General features: G+C 42.7%; 1 protein-coding gene across 14 annotated transcripts in view; it reads left to right on the top strand.

Annotated features, from left to right (window-relative positions):
* Window positions 1-23,995, top strand: part of SGCD (sarcoglycan delta) — a 448,968-nt gene that overhangs the window by 279,036 nt on the left and 145,937 nt on the right. Inside the window, exon 1 of one of the 14 annotated variants that reach the window (XM_087753653.1) lies at window positions 19,260-19,323. The exons of 12 other annotated variants lie outside the window; for them this stretch is intronic. The gene's annotated coding sequence lies outside the window, so the exon portion shown is untranslated. Of the gene's footprint in view, window positions 1-19,259; window positions 19,324-20,127; window positions 20,242-23,995 lie in introns of those variants that run through there. One more of the 14 variants, XM_087753651.1, reaches the window with a different exon arrangement.

Genomic DNA, 23,995 nt, shown 5'->3' with positions numbered 1-23,995 from the left:
GCCATTCCCCTGAAGACTTCAAGGGAAGTATGTGCAAAGCTGAAAAGATAGCAAAGCTTTTCTGTTTCCTTTCAACTGCTTGCTGCAGGGGAAACCACAAGGACTTTCTTCTTATGTTGACTGCTGTAATGATGTGCTGTACTACTGAGCTTCCAGGTCTAACTGACATGGATCAATTATTTGAGTTTGATGGGCCACCTGCTCAGGAAACTTCTGTAGTATTTATAAAAGAACTGGCAGTGCTCTCCTGGCAGGAGATACTTTTATATTCCCTCCTGTGGAAGTGCTGTCCAGGTTGAATTATAAAATGAATCATTGCCATGCTGGCAATGGGATGTTATTTGGGTTTTCAAGTACCACAGTATGACTTCCTCAGCGTGTAGTACTGGATAGATAATTAGCTAAAAGTATGTGTCGAAACTTGAGACCAAAATTATACTTTGCACAAAAAGGCTCCTTTGTGTTAGAAACACTCATGTATGTGTCAGTACAGGATAACGTGTATAGGTTGTTGCAGGGTATAATCTAGATAGTGTCAGTTGTAAGAGTTGTGTTTTTGCACCAACTCAGCCAGCTTTTATCAACATGCTTCCCATGTGAAATATCGTCCCTGCTTCTCAGCAGCAAACCACTCTGCTGTTCACGTGCATTAGGGGAAGCACCCTGCTTCTGCAGATCCCTGGCTGCATGTCCTGCTCCTTTACAGGTATTGCCTTACCAGTCGTTGGGTGCAGAAAGGGAATGTGCAGCACGCTTCTTTCTGAGAAGAGGAGATGGTTTTGTTTCTGTTTAGTTACACTTTCTATGTGGTCAATGAGATGAGCAAGAGTATAAAGTGTGGAATTGGAGTATGGCAAATTGTTCTTACCCATGTTTTTGTAAGATTGTGTTTAATTGCTGGGGCAGAGTTTCTTACAGTTCCCCAACATATGAGACATCTACAGTTTCTCCCAGCACTGAAATTCATCAGCACTTTTCTTGCTATGACAAGGGTTTGATTGCCATCCTTTTCCCACAAAGTTTACTGACAACAGCATGAGGATATTTTAAATATTTTCTTTGGAAACATCTGGCTACTTTAACCAAAAGAGACACCCCTTTGGGATTCTTTCGATTAATTTAAATAACCAATATTAATTATTTTTTTTTCTGGCTAAGAAAATAGTCTTAAAATACACAGTCATCTTTTCTGAATGTGCCTGCTCTGTGCTTTCTGTCCTTTCAACATTCAGTCATGTAAAAGATTATGTTTTGATTCCTCTGAGCAACCTTATGTCTGGAAGACTCCCTTTGCAGGGTATCTTCCTGCATGAAGCGTAGTGGCAGGTGTGGAAAAAATCACTGAAAACTTCAGTTGTCTCATTAAATGGGATATTTGTACTCATGAAGTTGCGGCATGTGGAAATCAGACTCCTTTAAAACACAGAAGTGGAAATATTTATGGGTTTAGGTGTTTTTTTAGCTTGTTCAGCTTCACTTCAAAGAAAGTGAAGAAGTGTATATAATGTATATATTGCTGGTTGCTTGTTATTTTCTTGGGGAAAACAACAGTGTGACCAGATTCCATTTTGGCTGTGCAATGTTAAATCAGTGCAGACCTGAAACCACGTTAGTATTCCTGACATTTTATCAAAGCGCTGATTTGGCAGCTCTTGACATTTGGATCAGTGACTAAACTTGTTTTTCTGTTGATAGCAAGTCATCCACAGTTAGAGCAAAACATGGCTCCTAGACCTGACAGATCTTCCTTTGCGTTGAAAATAAATCCTAACATTACAAGGTCATTTGAGAGCTGTCACTGGGAAAAAGATTTTGCTCTCAACCCTTATCTGGGTCAGTACTTCTTTACATTTCTATGGTCTTTACTTGAGGATCTGAACGTGCTTTATAAATATTAGATGGTATTAGATAATGTCTCTGCTGAGTTTGGTGGAACAGTATTTCCCTCATTCACACTTTAGACTCGGAGAAGTTGAGTAACTTGCCCAAAGCAGTCTATGGTAGAGCTTCAGGTAAAATTTATGCTGCTACCAGATTGGCCTTCTGTACTTATTAAAAGGCTGTATTAACTGGTTCTACTGATTCCAAGTTGAAAGAAGATACAGTTGCACTTTATAAACAAGCTCAGGAACTGACAGGAGGGAGAGAGAATTATTAGAGGACAGTACGTAATTTTTTCCAGGATAAAGCAGAAAGGGTTAGACCATCCAGCTGCTCCCTGTGCCACCCTGACACTGGGGACTGCATGAAGGTGTGAGCAGCATCCAATTTAGTTATGGCCATTAAGGGGTGTTATAATTGCTGTTTGCAACACCAAGTGGCATAGTTGTAACCTGGGTACCTATCTCGGACATTTCTGGAGAGGCTGAAGAATGACATTTCATGGTTACACTACTAAACTCCTTTTTTTGTACAGAGGCAGAAAAAGATCCTGAAAAGGCTGAATTTATTAATCGTGTGATTCTCATCTCTCATACAATTGTCTACATAATTGTTGTATTATATGTATTCTGTTCTTCTGGCTTCACCTTAATCAGCCTCCTTATTGATGCTTGATTGGCAATTTTGCGATGTGGGATGGAATTCAGCTCGGCACTGGATCATGGACCTAGAGTGAATGGTTCCTCTCAGCAGGAAAGTATTTTTTTCTGTAATATATCACTTTCACATCAGTGATTCTCTACATGACCTCCTTGCTTTTGATTTCCTATTTGCAATATCAGCTTTTTCAGACGAAATCAATGATGAGTGGTATAATTATTTTTTACGTGTTTTAATTAAGTTTTCAGCTGCTCCAATACTTTTCATTATCTTAGCGTGATCTCTTGCTGCAACCGACCATTACAATGAAAAACCTGTTGATTAAATAAAACATTATTTAAAAAGTCCCCTGCAAGTTGTTAAACTAATTAAAGTTCAAGGATGCAAAGTGAAGATACTAGACACTGCACAAAGAAATGTCAGGTAGAGCGAGGTATTTGGAAGGTCTCGGGAGCCTACAACTGCTCCGGGCAGATTCTGTTATTCCTACAGTGGTTCGTGTGTCATCTCATCATCGTTCTGATATCTGATGCCATTTTTTAATAGCTGTAAGGCAGTGTAGTGGGTGCCTTGGTGAGATCTGCAGTCCCCAAGATGCTTCTGCAGGTCTATGCGAAGGTGCACACTGAGAGTGTGCTGGAGGGACAGGGCAGCACCGAGAAAGGAAGAGGGAGCTGAAGCTGATTGAGTCTTTCTGGGACATTTTCCTGGGCCAATTCTGTTTCTGGGCTTCAGGAGCCGATGCTGGGTAGTGGGATGCGGCACTGCTCCTTGTCTGGCGTGACCCGTGCTGGTGGGTTTGCAGTACAGGGTAGCAAATGCCATTTTCATGGGACACCAAACTGAAACTTGCCTGGTAGATGATGTTGTTATTCTAGTCATGAGGCTGAATGACACATTGATGGCTTCATGAGCTGAATTTGCAGGGTGAACTGAGATCCACCACTATTAATATGGGATAATACAGAAAGCTTTGAGTTCTTGGCAACTTTTGAACCTCTGCATTGCAGAAAAATACAATATTTAACCTCCTGCTAGATAGGAAAAAAATTGATGGCGCCTTGATTCTGCCAGGGTTTTTTTAGAGGAACTCATCTTACTCTATTTCACTGGTGAATTAATCTGTTCATTGGGTTCTTGGGTAGAAGACAGACGTTGCTTAGCTCTTGCCTGCTTAATTATACCCTGTAATTTTGATAGACAGTGGAACGTGCATTGAAAAGTAGCTGGAAATGTCTGTCAACTAGTTTAGAAACTGATGAGGAATCTCTGTCTCCTGCAACAGCTGCTTGCTGTGCTGAACCTAGCCCAAGTGAGAGGTTGGTAGATGGATGGAGGGGGATGGGAAGCAAGCAGCCATCACCCTGTTGTGAACGGTCAGAAATGAAATGTCTAAACTGTGCCACAGCTACTTTCAGCAAACACTGGGTTCCCACTCCCAATCTGAGGGTTTAGCATGAAGAGCTTGTATTTCTGTGTAAATCATTAATTGGGATTCCTGTCTGCCGGAGTGCACGTTAGGATGCTTTTATTGTGTTAACTCAAGATTCTTACAGTGCGGTTGGCTTTTATGCATGGCTTTTATAACTGATGCTCAGTATTTCAGTGAATTGTGCAAGACTCCAAATCATGAAGGTAAAGGCACTTTCAGTGACTTCTGCAGGGGAAAAAAAAGTAACAATGAACACATTAAGTTGAAAGCTGTGAGCTGTAAAAAGAAAAATATTGAACGTTAATGACACTCTGCAAAGTTAGAAGCCATTAAAAATGGCCAGAAGACAGTTTGTATGGGGACAAGCTTTCAAGGCCACCAGCAGCACCATGGTATTTGCCTTTTCTTCATCCCCCATCTTCTTTGTCCACAGTGTTCTGTTGTGTCGCTGTTCTTGCTCTGTCTCCTCTTGATCACACTGGTGTCATGGGGTAGAAAGGGAACAAAAAGACCAAGTTCTGCCAAAACTATAATCTTTTTGCCAGCCGTCGCTATTTCCTTGCTCTGGGAGTGTCATCCCAGGAAAATCTTCCCAGTGGTGAAAACAGGACATTTTTGCAGTTTTCCATGTTTGCCGAGGAGCCATGAGCCAGTGACTGGGGAGTGAATACCAGGGGCTGATGGACATGAAAACCTGGGGAGAGCATTAGTGAACGCCACCAGCTCAGCAGACTTGCCCAGGTCAAGGTAGTACAAGTAATCGTCCTTTCTTTGGACAGCATTACTCCAAGGTTTGTTGCCAAAAGGGAACAGAAGACGGGGTGTATGTCCATTTGCTGGGATGCTGCTGTCAGGTCTGGTGCAGGAGGGAAAGGGGAATGTGAGCTACAGGGACAACACTCAGGCCTGTGCCATGATGTGCTGTTTGCAGCCAAATTACAGCTCTAGCTTTGACTGCAGCTCTCCTTTTCAAAACTTTTAAATGGGTATAAAGTGCCATACAAAATAAGCAGGATTCCCCATTCAAAACAAGGAGTGTAGCTTACAAAGTGATTTAAATATGTTGCACAGAAATTTCTCAAAGGACAGATGACTCGGGTGATTTACCTTATAATGGCTCAAAGCCAAGTGCATAATGAAATTGTGAGCAGAAAAAATTACTCTAGTGCTTTCTCCCTTTTGCTATCTACTGATTTGTTGGAAATGTCTTTCCTTCAAATAATTGTCTTGTTAACCCATGTGCTGCCAGCATCCTGGGAAAGAAAAGATAGGTGAAAGAGAGGTGATGAATGTTGTTCTGTAAGAGAGAGGAGTTTTGCAATTTCATGTCTCCGCTCTTCTGACCTGGGCTGTTTAAACCCTAGGCTTATATTGCAATAATAATGAGATATTCATCCCCAATATTTATTCTTTGCCCAGTTTGGGACTGCCTATGCATCCTCTCTTTGCAGTTCAGGAACATCGGTTTGGATCTTCATGACTAAATTCCATGAATGGCTACATCCTTTTTAGTATGGCCTACAGACTTTTTAATAGGGCCGGTAGCGATAGGACAAGGGGTAATGGTTTTAAGGAGGGTAGATTCAGACTAGATATAAGGAAGAAATTTCTTATGATGAGGGTGGTGAAACACTGGCACAGGTTGCCCAGAGAGGTGGTAGATGCCCCATCCCTGGAAACATTCAAGGCCAGGCTGGATGGGGCTCTGAGCAACCTGATCCAGTTGAAGATGTCCCCACTCATTGCAGGGGGGTTGGACTAGACCTTTAAAGGTCCATTCCCACCCAAACCATTCTATGATTCTATGATCCTGCTAGTGCTGTACAAGCATGTATAGTAGTAGAGATGAGAGAAAATACAGGGAACTGATACCATATTAGTATGGCCCTTGTGGTGCCTCGTGGCTATTATCTCACAGACAGCAAAGGACAGAAGAAGGAGGGGAACTGAGTCCTGGCAGGGAGGCTTTGCTGTAACACACTTGCTTCCAGCTCCCGATACAAACGCCTGGCTGCCTGCAATCCTTTTTGTAAGAGGCAGAAAATAAATTGCTGCTATTGAACATTTTATTTGCACTTGCAGAATATTCATCCAAGGAGCAAAGGAAGCACCAGAGGAGTGTGATGAGGGCTCGTTTTTTCTTAACAAGCCAGTAGGAAATAATGCCAGAATCAGACACAGCGGAAGATTTTTGACAACATGGAAATTCCTCTTTGTGCATTGCCAGCGAACTCCATCTCAGTGCGATTCCTCTCACCTTGAATCAACAGCAACTCCCAGTACTGCTGCAATTTCTTCATCAGTTGCTATTCAGTATGGCTTCATCATTTGAACCTTTCCATTGTAGAGACAGACTAAGTGTGGTGGCTAAACAGGTCTTGTTTCTGTCCTTCTGGAAGATCAGAAAGAGACAAATACTGGCAAAATTTCTGGATAGTGCCTTTGTTAGTTGTATTTGTAAGTACTTCGTAAAGCAATAGGGGTTTTTTGAGAGAAAAAAAAGGGTAAAGTTGATGCAAAGAGGTGTCGTTGATCTGAATACATTTATATAGAAAATTAGATTCTTTCTAACTGTCAGAGTTTCTGGAATATTTTCCTAAAGAGACATTAGGAACTAAAAGTCTAACGTATTTTGTTAGTTTTGGGTGAGTTTATGTACTGGAAGAAATGAGGTTGTGTCTAAAATAACAGGCACGTAGACAGATGATGTTCCTTTTGAAATGTAAGTGTTCTCTGCTCTCTCAGAATGGTTCAGGTCCACATCGTGCTCTGCTGGTTTCAGATATAGCTTTGTCCGTCTCCCACTTTCTGTGCATACATGTGTCTGCATCAGCAGATGGAGACCATGTCTGTGGCACAGCAGTGGCAGATGTTGCAGCTGCATCTATTTCTCATTGTCTTGAGACTGTACAGGCATCTGCTCTTTATTTCTGGTGGATGTCCGGAAGGAAAGTTGAAGGATACCAGAAACAATCTAGCTTCAGGTTTTGAACAGTACATAGGCTAAAGACAGGGTCATAGCCCCCGTTTCTTGTCTCACACAAGTTTTAGGGTCCTGTGCTGCTTACAGACTTCTGCTGTAAAATTATACGTACATTTTTTGTGTATTTTGGCCTTTGTTATGCCTAGGCTGCAAAACAAACAGAATTTCATTCATATGAAGTCCCGCTGATTTCATGGCTTTCTGCTTCCATGCGAAGGGTGAATGTTTGAGAATCCACAAAAATCTATGGAAAGCAAGTCCCAAAACCTGAGCTGAAGCCTTCACAAGTAGACTTAAAATAGTATTCTGAGAGACTGTGAGCTTTGCAAAAGGAAATGAATCCTGAGACAGCAGCTGATGATTGCAGGAAAGAATTCAGACCATGTCTAGAAACTTCCTAGCAGGAGTTAAGGAATGATCTGAAGGTAGACATGAAGTGAGGGTTGGATCAGCAACTGTAGAAGGTTTACCCAGAGAAGTGGTCCAGCTGCAACAGTCTTTGTAATTGCAAGACTAAGGCAGAGTGTCACTTGCAGCCTGACCGCCTTGGGCTTGCTAACAAAGGTGAACTGCCAGGGGAAGGGTACAGAGAAAGAAGTCAAAGCATTACTGGCCATGCAAGTCGGCTCTCTTGATGTGACAAGATTCAGTAAAAGTTTTCTGTCTATCTGTAATCTCCAAAAGATGAGAATATATAGATGTTCTTGGTTCTCTAAAATAACACAGAAACACTCTTGATGCTGCCTTTGGGACTCATTTGTTTCAGCTTTCTATCTTAGCACAAAAGGCATGGCTAAGACGATGGAAGGAGGAGGCAACTCAAGGAGCTCATCTTCAATGGTGATGGAAATCTTTCTCCTGGAAAAGTGACTGCGTTGTTAAGGTTTGGCACAAGTTCTTGAGATGTGTTTTGGAGCTGGCTATAAATCTGGGGCTGCTTGGGACAAGAAAAGAAGTAGGAACCGCTTTACAGTTATCAAGCAATCCTTGGAAACTGGTCTCCATGTACAGATAAGGGCTATGATTAAGTTGACAGTGTAACCACTTGCAAAGCTCGCTGAGCGTGGACTCGCTGATCAAGATAGTCAAGGCAGGTTGAAGAGGCCCTGGGACAATGTGGAATTTGACACAAAGTAAGGTTTTTTTCCTTGCATAAGAGAGTAGCAGCTTGCAGGAGAAAAATAATGACAGTCCAAAGTCCTGTAAATATATGTTGTGCCTCAAAGTTGTGTTGGAGGGGGAATTTAAAAGATTTTTCTGCAACCTGGCCAATTAGAAGAAGTGATAAATACTTGCATTCATGGATGCCCTGAAATCCTTGCTCTGAGAAAAAAGGAAAGACAGAACAAGATTTTTAATTTGGTACTTGCTAAAAAAAAAAAAAAAAAGACTTGGGGCTGTGCGCATATTCTTACTTAATCTTTGTTGTATTTGCTGTTTCATTTGACTTTTTTTTCTGCTACTTCCACTGATGTCTGGTAGATGGCATTAGTGTATAACAAATTTCTTAAGTCCTTTTCTTATTGGAGGGCTTTTATTTTTCATCCATTTTACAGACAATAATGCTGTCTTATTCAGGCTAAGCAGTTTTAAAGCATTTTTTTTTCCTCAGGGTTTCAGTTATGTTTTGACTAAATGCTTATATCATTCAACATGCCTTTTTTCCTCCTCCTTGTGCCATATAATTATTATTTCTTCTAGAGAGCATCAATCACTGAGAAAGAAAACAAACTTGATATCTTTGGCTGACTCTGAATTTAGAAGCTCTGTTATATTGTGCATTGTTTATATGCAGTACCATATTTATTTCATATTCTTCAGGCTTAGAAATGCGGACAGTACTCTGAAGGAAGAAGAAAAATTTCTCACACAGAGAGAAAAGAAGTTCAGATACTCAGAGCAGTAAATAGAGGTGCTTATATGTGGAGTTGAAGACATATTGGACTGCTATGGAGAGGCAGCAGAAAGGAGCTCCATAAATACATTTTGTCTTTTTTAGTAAACATAAGCATTTTTAGCTAATTTTGTACACTCCCAGGAAAATTAATAGGACTTCCATGACACAAGGGCCATTTTGCACAGGAAAACAGGCAATTGTTTATCACTTCCTAGGGATTTTCTTTATCTGGACCAGGAGATGGAAGCTTCATCCACAGGTAAACTATGGCGATAGGGTTTATGAGTCTACAAGTAGCTTTAGCTTCATTAGTGCTCCCTAGGTAAGACTTCTTTTGTGCTGAGATGTACATATTCATCCTTGCTTTTAGCTTCAAGAAGCAGCAGCTAACATTTTGGGCAAACATTTTGGTTAAATGCTGGTTGAAAGACATTTGGAGCAGTGGGCCACAAGATTACTACTTTTTTTCCCCCCACATTCTTCCCACCGTGGAAAAAAGAGTTCTTATTTTCTTCATAAACAACCAGGCTTCCAACAAAAATCACGAGTTCCTTAATCAGTTTCTTCTCAGAACAAGCCAAAGCCCATAATTCTCCAAGCTTTGTATAACAGTAGCAGAAGGGAAAGCTGGAGTGCTAGGGAACTGTTTTGTGGGCAAAGTAATGAATTTAAATAATCCTTGAGGGGTATCTGTTTATGAAGAGCATCCTTGCCAGATCAGATGTGCTTAATAGCAAAGCACTAAAAAATGATAGAGATATCTTTGAGATTAATTTTGTATAAAGAGTATACATACGCAAAACATGCTAAGCACCAAGTTTTATTGAATCTATCTAATTATGAGCAAATGATCAGCATAATTTTCTTGCATTTTCAACCACATTTTCTTGAGAGTGAAATATTTAAGATAATTATAAAGAATTATAAAGAAATGCCAGCACATAATTGTGACAAATTTTATATTTAAGCAATCCTTGGGTTTGTCTTTATATAGAAATGCAAATAATTTAGGATAGACAAGCCTAAACTCTCTCTCGGCCCTGATGTAAGAGGTATTATCATGCTGCAGACCTGCCAGCCCTTACTCTCCAGGCATGGTCCCAGCCGTCGTGCTCAGACTGACTGTTCACACCTTGTGCTGTGTCCTCCAGCTAGCAAGTTTGGCCCTTACTCTTGCGGCTTTAAGGTTGGAAGGAGATCAAATGGGCAACCTAGCTTAGTTTTGAAAGTAGATAAAAAGATGGAGAAAGTGTAAGGCTGATGGGCTTCTGGTGCTCATTTAAAGAAGTCACTGAAGCAGGTTTTTATTGAAATATTTTATTCATGGGTTACTCCAGTTGTCTGTGGATAGAATTGCATGTAATTTGAGTTATGTCAAATGCTCATGTAGGCATGTATTACAGAAAGTACTTAAAACACGACTTGTGCTCAAGTGCTTTGCTTGCGTGGGCTGCAGCCTGCTGGGTGCATCCACTGACCCAGGAGCCTCTGGTTACACCTTCAGCAGTGCAGTGCAGCCATGGATCCCCGCCAGAGCTGCACTGCTGTTGCACAGGCTGATGTGGTCATCTGCTCCTTGGCAAGAGTCAAGTATTACTCAACCTTTGTAAGACTGGTGTGGCAAATGTCTTTACCCCAGTGCTGTTCAGGGTTCACTGCACAACCAAAGAACTGATGGGGCGTGATTTTGGCCCAGTGACAGTCTCTCGTCATAAGGTGCTTAGAAATCCTTTGCTGAGATGTGCGAGACTTAAGCATCACTTAAAGATTTGCTGTTCACTGCATTGCAGTGGATGAAGAAGTACGACACGTATTCTGGTAGCCAGCTTTTTTTAAGTAGCTTCTAAAACATGTTGGTTTAGAGAGCATGTGTCTGAGAGATGTCTCAGTGCCTGCAAGCATTCCTTGTTGCAAAATACATGGACAGCTTGAGTGTACGGCAGATGAGGAAAGTGTGTGGGTGTATTTCTGTCCTTTTGCCTGCAACAACCTGTAACTTTCAGTATAAAGGTGTCATTTCTCTTAGAAAGACAGCAGCGGGGCTTTCTGAAACCTATCAAAGAAAGATTGACTAATTGCACATGGGGATCACCATCTGTCTGAAATGCGTGCTGACCTGCTGTAGCACAACAACATGTACTTGGTTTCTAAGGCTAGCAGATGGAGGTGCCCTTGCTGGAGTTTCTCTGAATCTCCCCGCTTTGTTATTTCCCTCTCTCTCCCATTTCATCTTTATGGTGGTCTTCGATTATTATTTGCAGGCAGGTTGTCTTACAACCGTTACTGCACCTTTCCTTGGCCTCTGTCATATCTTACACAGTTACTGAAATAGTGCTGATTGTGGACTGCTATCCAGTATAAAAATAGCGCGTTGTTGTAATGTAGAGCATTAAAATTCATAGACTGTAGCCAGGCTGTTTCTTGTGCTTTCTGGACAGGCCTGTTAACCTTTGAGAGATTTGCTGTGGAGTTCCAGCTGTAGAATAATAAAAACAGGTAAGTGAAAAGGAGCCCTACTGGGAGAAAGTTCATGTGTTGGGATGATAAACCCATAAAACTGGGACTGTTCCAGACCATGCTCCCAGCAGCATCCCCTGCGAGCACAGGCATTCCCCCACCGGCTGCCTTTAAAGCCTAACTACCTGGGTGATTGAGGTTAAAAGAAATGCACTGCCTTTGCTGTTGCGTTGCAGGGAGATTGGTTTAACCTCTGTGTGGCAGTAGGGATGGAGACTTCTGTAACACCGTGCTAAGTTGCTCCTGACTTTCTATGATGATGATAAATAGCTGAAGGGGTGAAAGGAGGAGGCTTCGCTCAGCAGCGCTAATGTGAATGCAGGGCAGTGCTGCTTCAGACAAGGGGGCAGATGCTCACTTGCTAGAGCAGCATGTTGAGAAACACTTAACCTCTGGCCTTCTCAGATAGGAGCTGTTGCTGCAGAACTCACATCTGACCCCACTGTAACAATACATTACTTGTTATCAAATATCACTCTACTTAAATATACGTATATGTTTTCACACACAATTGAGAGTAAATGTTCTGCGTTGATTTCTCTCATGCTGATCTTCTGTAAGGCAGAGAGTTTACAAAAACACTAAGACTTTTATTAGGTCATCTTTGCATTTGGAAACAGGTTTTGTGGGAAAGGGATTTAATTTTTCACTTTGCATATTTCCTGCCATAGTGGAGGGAGAGTTTACTGCAGCCTGGAGTATGCTCCTGACCCACAGAAACTGAGAAGGCAGGACATTTCTGAACGATGAGAATAAGCCACAAGGGCGCTTGGAAAAAAGACAAAATCAAATAAGCTTTTTTTTTAATTACCAGTTAGTGATTTCATAGAGTTAAACTATAATTGTAAATATATCTCTGAGTGAGAGAGAGCATGAAAACTGTGCTACTCTTTGAGAAGCATCCACATAAACTTTTGTCTGTCTTTTGGGGAGAAAAGCGGGCAGGTAAAGTCCCTCACATTTTAGAAGGGAACACCTCTCTCACCTTCCTGACAGATACTTTGCCCAAAAATTAAGTCTGAGTGCAAGACACAAAGCCTCTCTCTCTCTTTTTCTCTCCTTGCCCTCACTCCCTTTGTGATTTTCATTGAACAATATCAAGAAATCCAGGAGGGTATTTTTAGCCTGAAAGAATGGAGAATTTAGGGCAGAAATGATGTTAACATTAATCACAGCAGTGATGAAATTTCATTCCAAAATATACAAATGAGAAGATTTTCCCCGTGTCCTGCTAATGGAAAAAAGATCCTGTTGCTGCCAAACTGTATGGTCACTGTGCTCACAGGTAATCCAAGACTGTAATTATAAGGTTATAGGAGAAAAAGATGGGGCCAAGAACCGAGTCGTATGTTGACTCTCAACTCTGCAGAGGAAGGGACAGGACATTTATTTCTCTCTTCCATACTCTTATGGGACCAAACATTTTTACAATCATCGTTAGCGTGTCTTTTGGCTCACACAGAGATTTGGAAGCAGCAGCAGCCCTCTCTGACCCTGGAGTGAGGGCTAAGCCTCACCAGCTGCTGAATTAGATACATATTTGGAAGAGGACAGCAGACCAAGTGCAAATGGTCTCATCAATTTCTTGGACATTGCAGCCCTTACGGCTGCTGTTGAACACAGGAAAAAACCCTAGCCCAGGCTCCCAGAACCTGGTCAGGTATGGGAAAGCACAAGGAATCCTCTTAGAAATTGAGAGGTAACAGCTACAGCGATAAAGGGATTTCCCATTAAATGGCTTTTTACCCCTTGCGACATCCTGCCAATAACTGAACCAGAGATGCTGAGATTGAGAGGCCATCGGGTAGATCTCTGTAGATAAATCCGAGTCTGGAATTTTTGCACAATGGCCTTTTCATGGTCCTTGGAGTAAATATCCTCACAGATATGCCTCTACCATATTGAGTTCTCTGGCAAAGGTCAGGCGTGATTACTGACATACAAACATGCATTTATTTTTCAGGCCATTACATCTTTTTTCCTTCCCTCTGGCTCACACATTCTACACAATCTCAGTGTAGCTTAATGTTCCTATCAGTTTGCTTTTTAAACCTTCCCCCTCATTCTCTGTTGAAACTCAAAATATGTGAGTATATGTGTATGTGTGCATTTATTTATATATAGGCATAATCATTCTTTACTCTGCTACATCTCCGAGTATCTGCATACTGTCATGAGCTGCTTTATGAACAGTATGTATCTCATCACCTCTTGCAGAATATAAGCAGAGAGAAAGAGTTTGCAAAATTTGGCCAAAAATTGCTCGTCATTTTGATTACCAGAGCTGCTGTCTCCTTGCTTCTTATTCTAGAGTGGATGTTTTACATCAGGTTTTAGCCTGATGGTGAGTGGCTAATGTTGTCATGGGAAGAGGAGGGCAAGAGTTCTCCTTTGGATCAGATACTATGTATGAAGGTCACTGCTGCTCACCTCAGGAGGCTCACACAATCATGGAAAAGTCTTAGTGTCCAGAATGACACACCACAGCTCATTAAAATAGATGGCAATGTCCAGGGCTGCTCGTGGACTGATGGTCTGCCTTGTTAGCGTTCTGCAAGAGTCCTGCTAACTGCTTTGTAAAACTACAGATATGCTGCCTACGAAAATTGTTCTGTAGAGCCAAATTTGGGTGCATTGGGTGGTGTTAAACTTTGTGATATAATAGGATATCTAAGTATAAGAACAAGCAGAGCTTCTTTCTTGACAGAGTAAAAATAGCTGGGAGTGCGAAGGGAAAGATTGCGATACGCACAGACTGCTGAACAGCTCTGCTTGACCAGCAGCTGCGCTCCGCATTAATGTAAGCAGCATGGCACGTCCCTACTCCGAAAATCCCCACCACAACAGACCTGGCAGAGAAGCTTAAACTTTTCCCCCAGAGGATGATTATTGCAGGCTGAGGTGAAGATTTGTCTGTGTTGGGGCATATATCTAACCAAAGCTTGGAGAGCAGCTGTGTGCCTTGAGCCTGATTTCTGAAAGAACGAAGGGTGAGGCTGCTCAGATAAGAGTAATACATTTGGATACCATTAAGACTTCAATAGAAGAACAATTATTGGCCTGGCCAACTGAATATTTGCTCTTATATCTGTATGAAGTTAATCTTGACAGTTATTTTTTCTTTCTTACTTTTCTTATGCCAGAGGGGTAGAAGCCAGGGAAGTGGCACACCTTTGCATGGTGACACCCATCCCGCTGCTTTGTCATGCTGCAGATGAAGAGGCTCTATTGTTTGTAAATGAAGACCTTTCTGATTATTGATAAATAACTTCTGGATGGGGAGTATGACACACGCTGGCTGGAAGAACAGGGCTCTGTAATAGTAATATTGCCTTGAACTTACAGCCCACGTAGTTTGAGAATGATTCAGGATAATTACATTAATGTTGCCGGAGAAATGAAAAGGAACACTTTCCATTTTACCTATTAACAAGCTCTACTGGCCTTAAATTATTTCTGAAAAGAGCCTGCAAATGGCTGAAATCATCAGAATAATTACAAAGCAGTGGTTGGGGCAGGAGGGGAGGGCTGGATGAAGTCCTAGCTGTGGCTCGTTGGCTGCTGGGTGAACACTGCTGCTGCTCTTGCGGAAAAAGGAGCATGGCACAGAGCTTTCTGACTAGGCACACTGCGGTCTGCAAATGGGCGTCTGCAGGTCTTGGACCCTAAGGAGAAAATAGCCATTAGGAGTAGGTTGCTGTCAATGCAGGTGTTACATATCAACCTGTGCAACGTTAACCATGAGCCTGCTGTTGTTCTGGCACACTGGATACTTGAATTTCCATCCTCCACCCTCCCTTTTCTGTAGCTCTCCTGAGCCTGTGCAGTGGAAGATCTCTGCCTTTGGTGATGACTTTTTGCCACTTTGGTCCTTGTCTGGTAGCAGCGACGGAGATGCTGATGTTTCTAAACTCCAGACCCTGAGCAGCAGCTGTCTGGGTCTGGCCCCTCATTAAAGCTCAGTACTTTGCCTCCTTGAGCCCTTCACCTGAACTCATGTTGTGTTTTCAGCCTTGTGCAAGTGACACCAACTGCTGCCCTGACCTCCTATTCCCCAGCTCACCTGTAAAATTACTATGAAACTAGGACTTTTTGTTGTGTTTCCCTTGGTTCGTTTACGCTATCGTACTGTTTGCTAACTCCAGATGAATAGAAGGGGTAAAATTTAGTAGTCAGATCTAAACTCTGTGTCGTGTGAAGCAAGGTCTCCACTTCAGGGTCATCTCTGCCGTTACTGGAGTTTCTCATCTGTGTGAAATTCAGAGCATCCTTGAATGCCCGTCTGCAAGAGCAGGGCCACAGTGGCATTAGCTCTGCCCCTCTTTTTCTTTAGTTTCCGAGAATTAGAAGATCTTGCATCTCATAACCAGTCCTATATTTATAGCTTCTTACTAAAATGTAGCCGTATTTATCTCCTCTGAAGAAACTAGAGCAGTGGGTGAGGATGTAGGCGCTGCAAGTCTGGCTGCTCCCAGCACACAGTTGCATGCACAGACAGTCGGTTGCTCTCCAAGCACCATCGCAACGGGCTCCTTGCAGACACACACACACATGCACACACACACACACGAGGGCTTTTTCATTTTCTCCCATTTCCTTTTCACTTGTCCAACAAGCCATCTCAGCCCTGCGTGTGATTACCTGATGACCTGTGTGCCTTCATTCATTCGCAGCTGAAGCACTTAAATAGGATTTTGTTCCCTACCGTCAAATCAGGCCTTCGCTCCCTGCACAGACACACACGCACAGGGATGGGTTTTCTTCCTCCAGTGAAGCGTTCCTCTCCAACAACTACTGCCATTAGCTAAACAAATTTGGGGAATCCCTGCCTCCCCTCCCTATCTCATTACATTGCCCTCCATCCTCTCAGGATGCTCAGGGCTGGGCAAATCCATCAGGAATGCCAATAGCTGCCTTCCCATGACTTGCTGTTCCTGACCCAAAATAGTTAACTTTCTAATCCATCAGCTATCTTAATTCTGCATTTAAGGAGATGGAGCTTAAACGAGTCTTGGCTTCTCCCTTTACACATGCTGCACAAGAGATCTGTTACAAGAGTCCAAGGCTGAGGGTGATATAAAATAATAATAATTACACAGATGATTTCTTTCAGTTGAGAGTTTAAAAATAGTTGAACATTTATATTTATTCTGTTGTGATATTTCAAGAGATTTAATGGATTAAAAAGAAGTAATTTCGAGGGAAAACTCGAACAAGGGATTGCCTAATTATCTCATTCAGATATTAAAAATTTCATTTTGACTTTGCAGGTGCACACACACCTGCATTTACATGCTGATTCTGCATATTTGTTTTCCCCTGATTTTCACAGGAATGTTTTGGGAATGTTTCAGTGAGTCCCTGGAAATCTGCATGGTATGAAAAACTCGTGAGTTTTGTTTTGTATGCAAATAGATGTTATCAGTTAAATGGAATTAGGTATCAATATTGCTAAGTCAACACTAAATACTAGATCATTTTCAGCTGCTTCTAGAAAATGCTGGATGCCAAAATGCAGGACAGGCATAAATGGCAGAGAAGGAACTTTCCTTCCTACCTTTTGTAGGTCTCATGTATTTCCTGGCGTAGAAATTCACGGATCCAGGTGGAGTGGATCTCCTACACAAAATGGAAGTCCTTACATGTTGCAATCTCCAGCTGCAAAGATATTGAAGCTTTGGGGGGTTCATTTGTTTTTATCTTTCCAAAGAGCTCTGGTAGTTTTTTTTAATCCTCATAACCCTGCCAGTACTGAGAAATAGTAGCAGTTACGCAGATAGTTATGTCGACATCAACTTAAGTTTTATACTTGCAAGGTTCATATATTTTTTGGTAGCACTGGCAGTAATACAAACGATAGCTCAATAACAGAAAAATAGAACAGTCCCTGAGCCACGGTTCGGGTGCTTGAAGCATCTTTAAATCCCATACCCAAATGAGAAAGAGATAAAAACAACCTAGTCAAAGTGGCTTAGCTGGAAGGAGCATTTTATATGTTACTTGATGACAAAATAGTTAGGCATTAATGCAGTTTACAGTAAGACACCCTTAAGTTATCAGTGAGGTTGGTGTGATGCCTGACAGATTTAATGTAAATATTTATAGACTTGTCCTACTAATTATGCCAATGGAAAAAATGCAGTATTAATGCTGTCACCTCCCCATGTCTCTACCTGCCAGCACGCTGCCAGCTCGCATAAATATTCTGAAGGTAGAAGTATGGCACATAAACAGAAGAGATCATTTACATTTTTAATAAGGGATTAAGTTATCTCCAGCAGTAGTTTCCAGCCTGTGGTCCACGGACGTATGGGAGGCCTGTGGACTATTCCCAAGGGAACTGTGAAAAATGACAGAAAGAGAGTTTTGTGTAGGGTACGTAGACATCTCTCTCTGTGAAATTATTAAAGGGATATGCACCTCCTTTGGCAAATATTTAGGGGTCCACACACTGAGAAAAATTTGAAACCCACTGATTTAATATATTTGTGTAAAGAACTCAATAATTTCAAAGTACCATAATGCCATGTGGTAAATGATTTGACTATTGGTCCTGCCGGAGCCAGGCTGCCATACTGTGCTGGACCACAAAGTACTGAAGCATGTGCTTAACTCAAAACACCCGTAGGTCCGTTGAAGTTACTGCTTGTCACCATACGTAACTGGTTTGCTGAATAAAGACCATGGGAAAATTTAAGACAGAAGGCAAGGACTACTATCATCTTGCAAACAGCTCTGCAGATGCCTGATTGTCTTGTACAACTGAAAATCTAATTATGTGAATCTGCAGTTGATATTTTTTCTGTTTCAGTTTATTTATACTAAGAGACTCCAAAGGTTTTAGGCGCCATTGGTTTCAGCCGTTACTGGTTGCCAACCCAAAGATTATCATCATTGCCGTTGCAGCCAGTTTAGGAGACTTTTTTAGCTGCATCGATAGCTCTCCTGAGTTGCGATCCAAAAGTCTGTGGTTTCTGTTCTGGCACAAACTGACTCCTCGCAAGCTGTGCAAATAAATCTGAAATGCTATCACCAGTGGTCGTATGTGTGCAGCTTGTGTGCGTGCCTTTTGCTTGGCTTATAGTCTTGAAAACTGAGGCAGAATGACCGGGTGGTTTCGTATTGTCTTCTGCAAAATAGCATCTTATTCCGCATACATCCCCACTAAAGTCAGTGCAGTTGGGGTGCTGGTCCAGGTTGCCAGGATCTGGCCTGTGCATGTTGCCAGGGTGCGTGGGCAATATTGCTGACCGCTGTGTGGCTCTCTGCAGGAGTTAAGGGTATTTTTGGTAGCAGGGCAGGGTGGAGTTGAAAGCCATGCATGGTGCTACCACAGCAGCTTTCAAAACAGGTTGGATGGATGAAGTACTGCAGGCATTCCCTACAGGCAACCCATGTGGGTTTTGTAAGATCTCATTGCTGGTGCGTGAAAGGCAGATCTCGCCTTCCTGCGGATAAATAAGTCCTTGCTATGGACCTAATCCACAGCCCGTGGAAGGCAACAGGCTTCCTACTGCCTTCAGTGAGCTCTGGATCAGACCATACATAAGGTTCTCAATTATTTCCAATCCCCAGTTGCATTTGTCTCTTGTAAACACTTCATCTGGCTGCCGCACCTCTGTAAATCACAGAACAGAATAACCCGATAGAAGTGCAAGGTTTTGAAAAGGAACGTTAAGAGGGGAAAATATAACTCTCTCTCTTTAAACTGTCTCTTTTCTATATTGTTACCTTGACAACTCCGCTGCTGTGTTTCATCTTTGGTGGGACTTAGCCGTGGTAGAATAAGGGGGACATCCATGTGCATTTCCACATCTACTCCGGCTCCGGTTCACGGGCACATGCCAGGCGCAGGGCATCTCGACCTGCAGAGCCCACATTCACTGCCTTGACCCATGGTGCTGTCTGGAAATGATTACAGATTTTAAGAACTGGGACCCGTTCTGATTAAAGGTATAACATTATATCTTCTATTTCTTTTCCTTAAGCCAACACCAGAGCAATGTTAATGCTCTTTAAAAGGCAATGCAAGGTGCTTAAAGTATTTTTAAGGGTTAGGACAGCTAGAAAGCAGAGAGGGATGAAAGTACTTAAAAATAGTTGTTATTATTTTTAGTATAAGCAGATAGAGGAGTATGTGTCAAGATTGGGATACAGTTCTGATGTGCTGAACTGAGTCTGGAGATGCTAAAAATACGCTTTCTTTTCTCACAATTTTTAGAAGAGACAGAGGCAAAGGTAAGAGGAGAGTAGTGGTGAACTGAAATTCTAATTCCTGTGCTTCCTTGCGTGTTGGCAGTTGGCAAAGCTGTCTGTTAACCTGGGCGCCCGTGACCCACTGATACCAGCAAAACATACGAGGCAGGGCGAGGTGTTATCTGTGGGAATGGGATCCCTCCCACCCCCTTTTTCCTCTTCCCAAAGAAAATCCCCACCAATGTAATCATTTTATTCTTTTTAACCGAAATGGCTAGCTTTATAGCTGCAAAGGCAAGACATGCAGGCTCCAGGGCTGAGTGCAGGCGGGGGTGTCTGTGTCTGAATGTGTGTGCGGAGAAGGGGGCTTTTAATGCAAAACACATGTGTTTTCAATTGCTATCTGGAGCCAGCCCAGTAGCTGTAACTTGGCCTGACAAAGCCTTATTGAAGTACAGACAGTGTGGTTTCAAAGCAGTTAGAAAAAGAACGGGAATGCTGTTCAGGAAATTCTTCAGGCATGGGCAGGGACTTGGCTGCAATTCTGCTGTTGGAAAATCTGACAGGGGCAGCTCATGAGCACAGGCAAGGCCTCGTGCTGCTCTGAAAGCCGCGCTGCATCTTCCCCCCAGCCTCCGGCACCCCTCAGGTTTTCATCTGCCCGCCGAGGGATAGGTAAGAGTTGCGTTGCTCCTTCCCACTGCAGCCGGGGTGATTTGCCGTTCTTTTGTGCTCGGGCAAAGAGGCTTCTTGCTTTCAGACCGTTGTTTAGAGAGAAAAAGTCGAGAATGGGAAGTTGTGGCATATTTGCGAAGGGATGGGAGTAGTTTGAGGCTGGGTGGTGGTTTCTGGCTAACTTTGCTTCGGTGGTGATTCTGCAGGCAAAGCAACTCCTGCGCTGCATCTCTGGCTGCGTGAACGCTGTGACCAAATAATTCCCAACTTTTTCATTTTGGGGAATAAGTATGTATATAACCTGAAGCCACCGAAAGGTTGGCTCTGTACCATGTGTCACTTACAGATTTTGATGAAAAATGTGATTCAGTCACGATAAATACATTTATATGTACATTGTATTATAGTTGTTTAATGAGTTGAAAGCATGTTTGTCTGGGGGCTGTTCGGCAATTCCTGGTACAGCTAGCTTGTGAAGAGAGGCAGTAATTCAGTAATAATCATTGCCTTGTGATTTCTCTGCATATCTTTTTCTGTATTTTAGAAAGCATGAGCAAACTGCCACAGACAGCACAGTCAGAAACCACATAGAGCAGATTAGAAGGAAAAACATTAATTTAGGGGCTGTTTTATCTGCAACTTCTCTTTTGATTTGCGTTTCTTTCCCCAAATGACTTAAGAAACATTTATGATAAAAAGCTCGCTCTCTCTTTAGGAGCCTGACAGATTTAGGCAGTGCTCTCTCATCCTTTTAGTTGCAGCGTTAAAGCTTGTCTTGCCTTTGCAGAGATATCAGCACCTTATATGGCAGGCTTGTGTTTGGGAGTTCGGGTACGGCGCGTTCGTCAGGGTGGATGGAGGTGTCAGGAGGAGTCCGCCTCGCGTAGCTTCAGAAACTTCCTTGCCTCTGCCAGTGCCTCTTCCTCAGATTTTCACAGCAGTGTTATCTGATGAAAATCAGCTTTTTAGCTGTGTTTTATGGCAGTGTTGTTTTTTTTTTTTCTTTCTACAGGGAATGAATTAAGGATATTAAATTATACAGTGGGACAGTGCTAAGCGTTTCTAGCTGGTTCATGGGAGTAGACCCACAGTTTGCTTTGCCTGCATCCAGCACAAGTGCACGTAGAGGGCCCAAACAGTCATTCATCTTGGCAATCCAAAAAATTCAGTGACAAGGTGAGGTTTGCCACCAAAGTGCATCAGATCCGGTATGTGACAGGGCCAGAGCTTTCTCCCAGTAATGCTGGCGAAGCGTGTACATAGGCAGCTCCAAAGGATAATGGCAGGCTCAGGCAGACAGCAAACCCTACCTGGAAAGCGTGGGATTCAGTGGCTTTGGGTCTTTAATGGGAATATTGTCTTGTCCAATGCAAACAGATTTTAAGTGATGGAAGGGAAAAAAGAAAGGTGTTTGGGAGCATCTTCTCCTTGCCACCATAGCTGTTTTTTCCTGTGAAAGTGGTGGTCAGCTGAAATGGGTTGGTTTAGGCTAAGTGAGGACTTTGGTGGTTTGGGGTGCAGGAAGGGCATGCTCCAAGAGACACAGATGTACCGTAGCTTTCTGGAGGCTGATGGAGGCAAAGGGAACGAGAGGAAAGACAGAGATGAGCTGTGGAAGAGGGAGGCGTATGATGAAAATTATGAGGCTTGATAAGCTCAAAGTTTGCTTTCCAGAAAATACACCTGCAGTGAAAATGCTTGTTAAATGAAGGTCTCATATGATCTGGACCGCTTGAGCCTTCACAGGCTGCCATTTTACTCTGCAGACTTGGAGCTCTATTGCTTTTCTCAGCAGCTGTTAATTTAGGCACCCAGTCAGCCTATTATCTTCTTCACTGCTAGTTATAAGCTTATTTAAAAAAAAAAAATTAAAAAAAATTCAAGTTTCTGCCTCGGATCATGCAGCATCCCATCTCCCAAATCTGATCATCAGTGTTGAAGAACCAGAGAGACAAAGAGAGTGGAATATATCTGTCTTAGCAAGAAGCAACTAGGGCTGTGCTGCAGTACCTGGCTTTAGGGGTGCTCCTTCCCCACATCTGGGTTTGACGAGCAGTGCAGGTTTTTCATCAGGTATGGGATCAGTCTGGATCATGGGCTGTCCCGAGTGCCCAGCTGGGCTGTTTGCCATACCCACTCCTGACAAGACCCCAGTGGAGACACTCATGCATGGGTGTGAGTCCAGGCAGGGCAGGGGAGGCTCTTTGCAACGCCCGGGGCTGGATTTGATCGAGGAAGCTGGTGGTTTCCTCCCTAACTGGCAGCTGCTCCTGAGCCTCCCCCTGCCAGAGGTGACCTTTCTGCAGCTCCACATGGGTCAAGTATTCCAGCTTTGCTTTCTATCCAAAAGGAATGCAGAGTGTGTGCATGTGTGGGTGGAATGTTATGCATCTGAAGTGAAATTGGAGGGTCTCTTGATCTTGGAAGCATACAGATAAGAGAGCTGTTAGCACACCCTAATATGTGTATTCCTTCTCCTGGTCCTTCCCAAGACCAAACTAGAAAGCAAGTGTATCTGTGCAAATGAACAAATGGATAAGCACAGTAAACACATCATGTGGAGGGAAGATGCAGCAGAACAAGTTTTAACTTGTGAGAGAAGGATCACTGCAGAGACTGTACTCTGGATCCTGGCACATGCTCAAGCCCACACTTCTCAATTTGTGCCATGCCGGTTGGATTCCAGCCGTATAAATCCATATTACGATCCTGCTTTGCACATTCCTACAAGCCATATCTCTTTTCTTGGTACTGTGGGGTGAGAGTGTGTTGGGGCAGAAGTCTGCAAAGTATCACCTCCCGTAGCTTGCTTTCTGATTCGAGCTCAGTTGATTATATCCCTCTTGCTGTTCCCACAGCCTCCTGCAGTCACACCTGCTGCTGGCTATTTTCGTGTAGTTCTCATATTTGTTCATCCTGCTTTGAGACACTCCAGTGGGAAAGAGTGTTTATAAACTTGGCACAGATGGACATTGGCTTATGATTGCTTCACATCATCTGAGTGGTGCAAAGGAACCAGCGTGTGAATGCAGCAAAGCCGGTATGATGTTTGCATGCAGCGTGAATGTATTGCTACAAATTGTGGGGCATTTTGTGAAAGACATTCTTTGTTGACTAGCTCGATGCATAAGAGAACTCACTACAGAAACTTTTTCTTCCTTGTTAACTTTCCTTTCCATTTTCTCCTTAATTCTGAAAAAGAAGAATATCGAGACAAGGTAACTATCAAGAAAAAAGTCTAAAAGTTAGAAGTACTCATAAATAAGAAAACAGACATGTTTCTCCTCAGAGAAAAGAAGCAATAGCAACATCACATTGCTCACAGACTCTTGCAGCATCATAATAAAATACCACTTTTGGTTTACGAGATGCTATTCAGAGGTGGAGCTGCCTGTTACTTTGTTTTGTTCTGGCAAACTCTAATATGTTTAGGGTTTTACTGTAAGTGCTTCTTGAATGCATAGCAGAAGTCCCATGTTCAGCTTTTCGTTCAATCCATCTGCTCGAAGATACTGGTTTATAAACTGAGGCTTTTGCAGTGCCCTTATCCTCAAACACATTTATTGTGGAAATGCTGTCAGTCCTATCAACAGGGGAAATTACATGAGCTCTCAAGATGTTAGGGGTAGGGGGTAGCCTGGAGTGTTGAGGGATCTGGATTAGAGATGCTTTATCAGGAGATGAATCCCCAAGGTCTCCCCAGCTGCCTGTGCTGAGTGAGTCCAACTTCCTCAAGATACAAGAGGTGGGGATG

The sequence above is a fragment of the Nipponia nippon genome, unplaced genomic scaffold (assembly GCF_047370975.1).
Source record: "Nipponia nippon isolate SJK-2023a ecotype South Korea unplaced genomic scaffold, ASM4737097v1 scaffold_17, whole genome shotgun sequence".
Lineage (NCBI taxonomy): Eukaryota > Metazoa > Chordata > Aves > Pelecaniformes > Threskiornithidae > Nipponia > Nipponia nippon.
The sequence above is the reverse complement of the archived record's forward strand: the minus strand, read 5'-3'. Positions and strand labels throughout refer to the sequence as shown.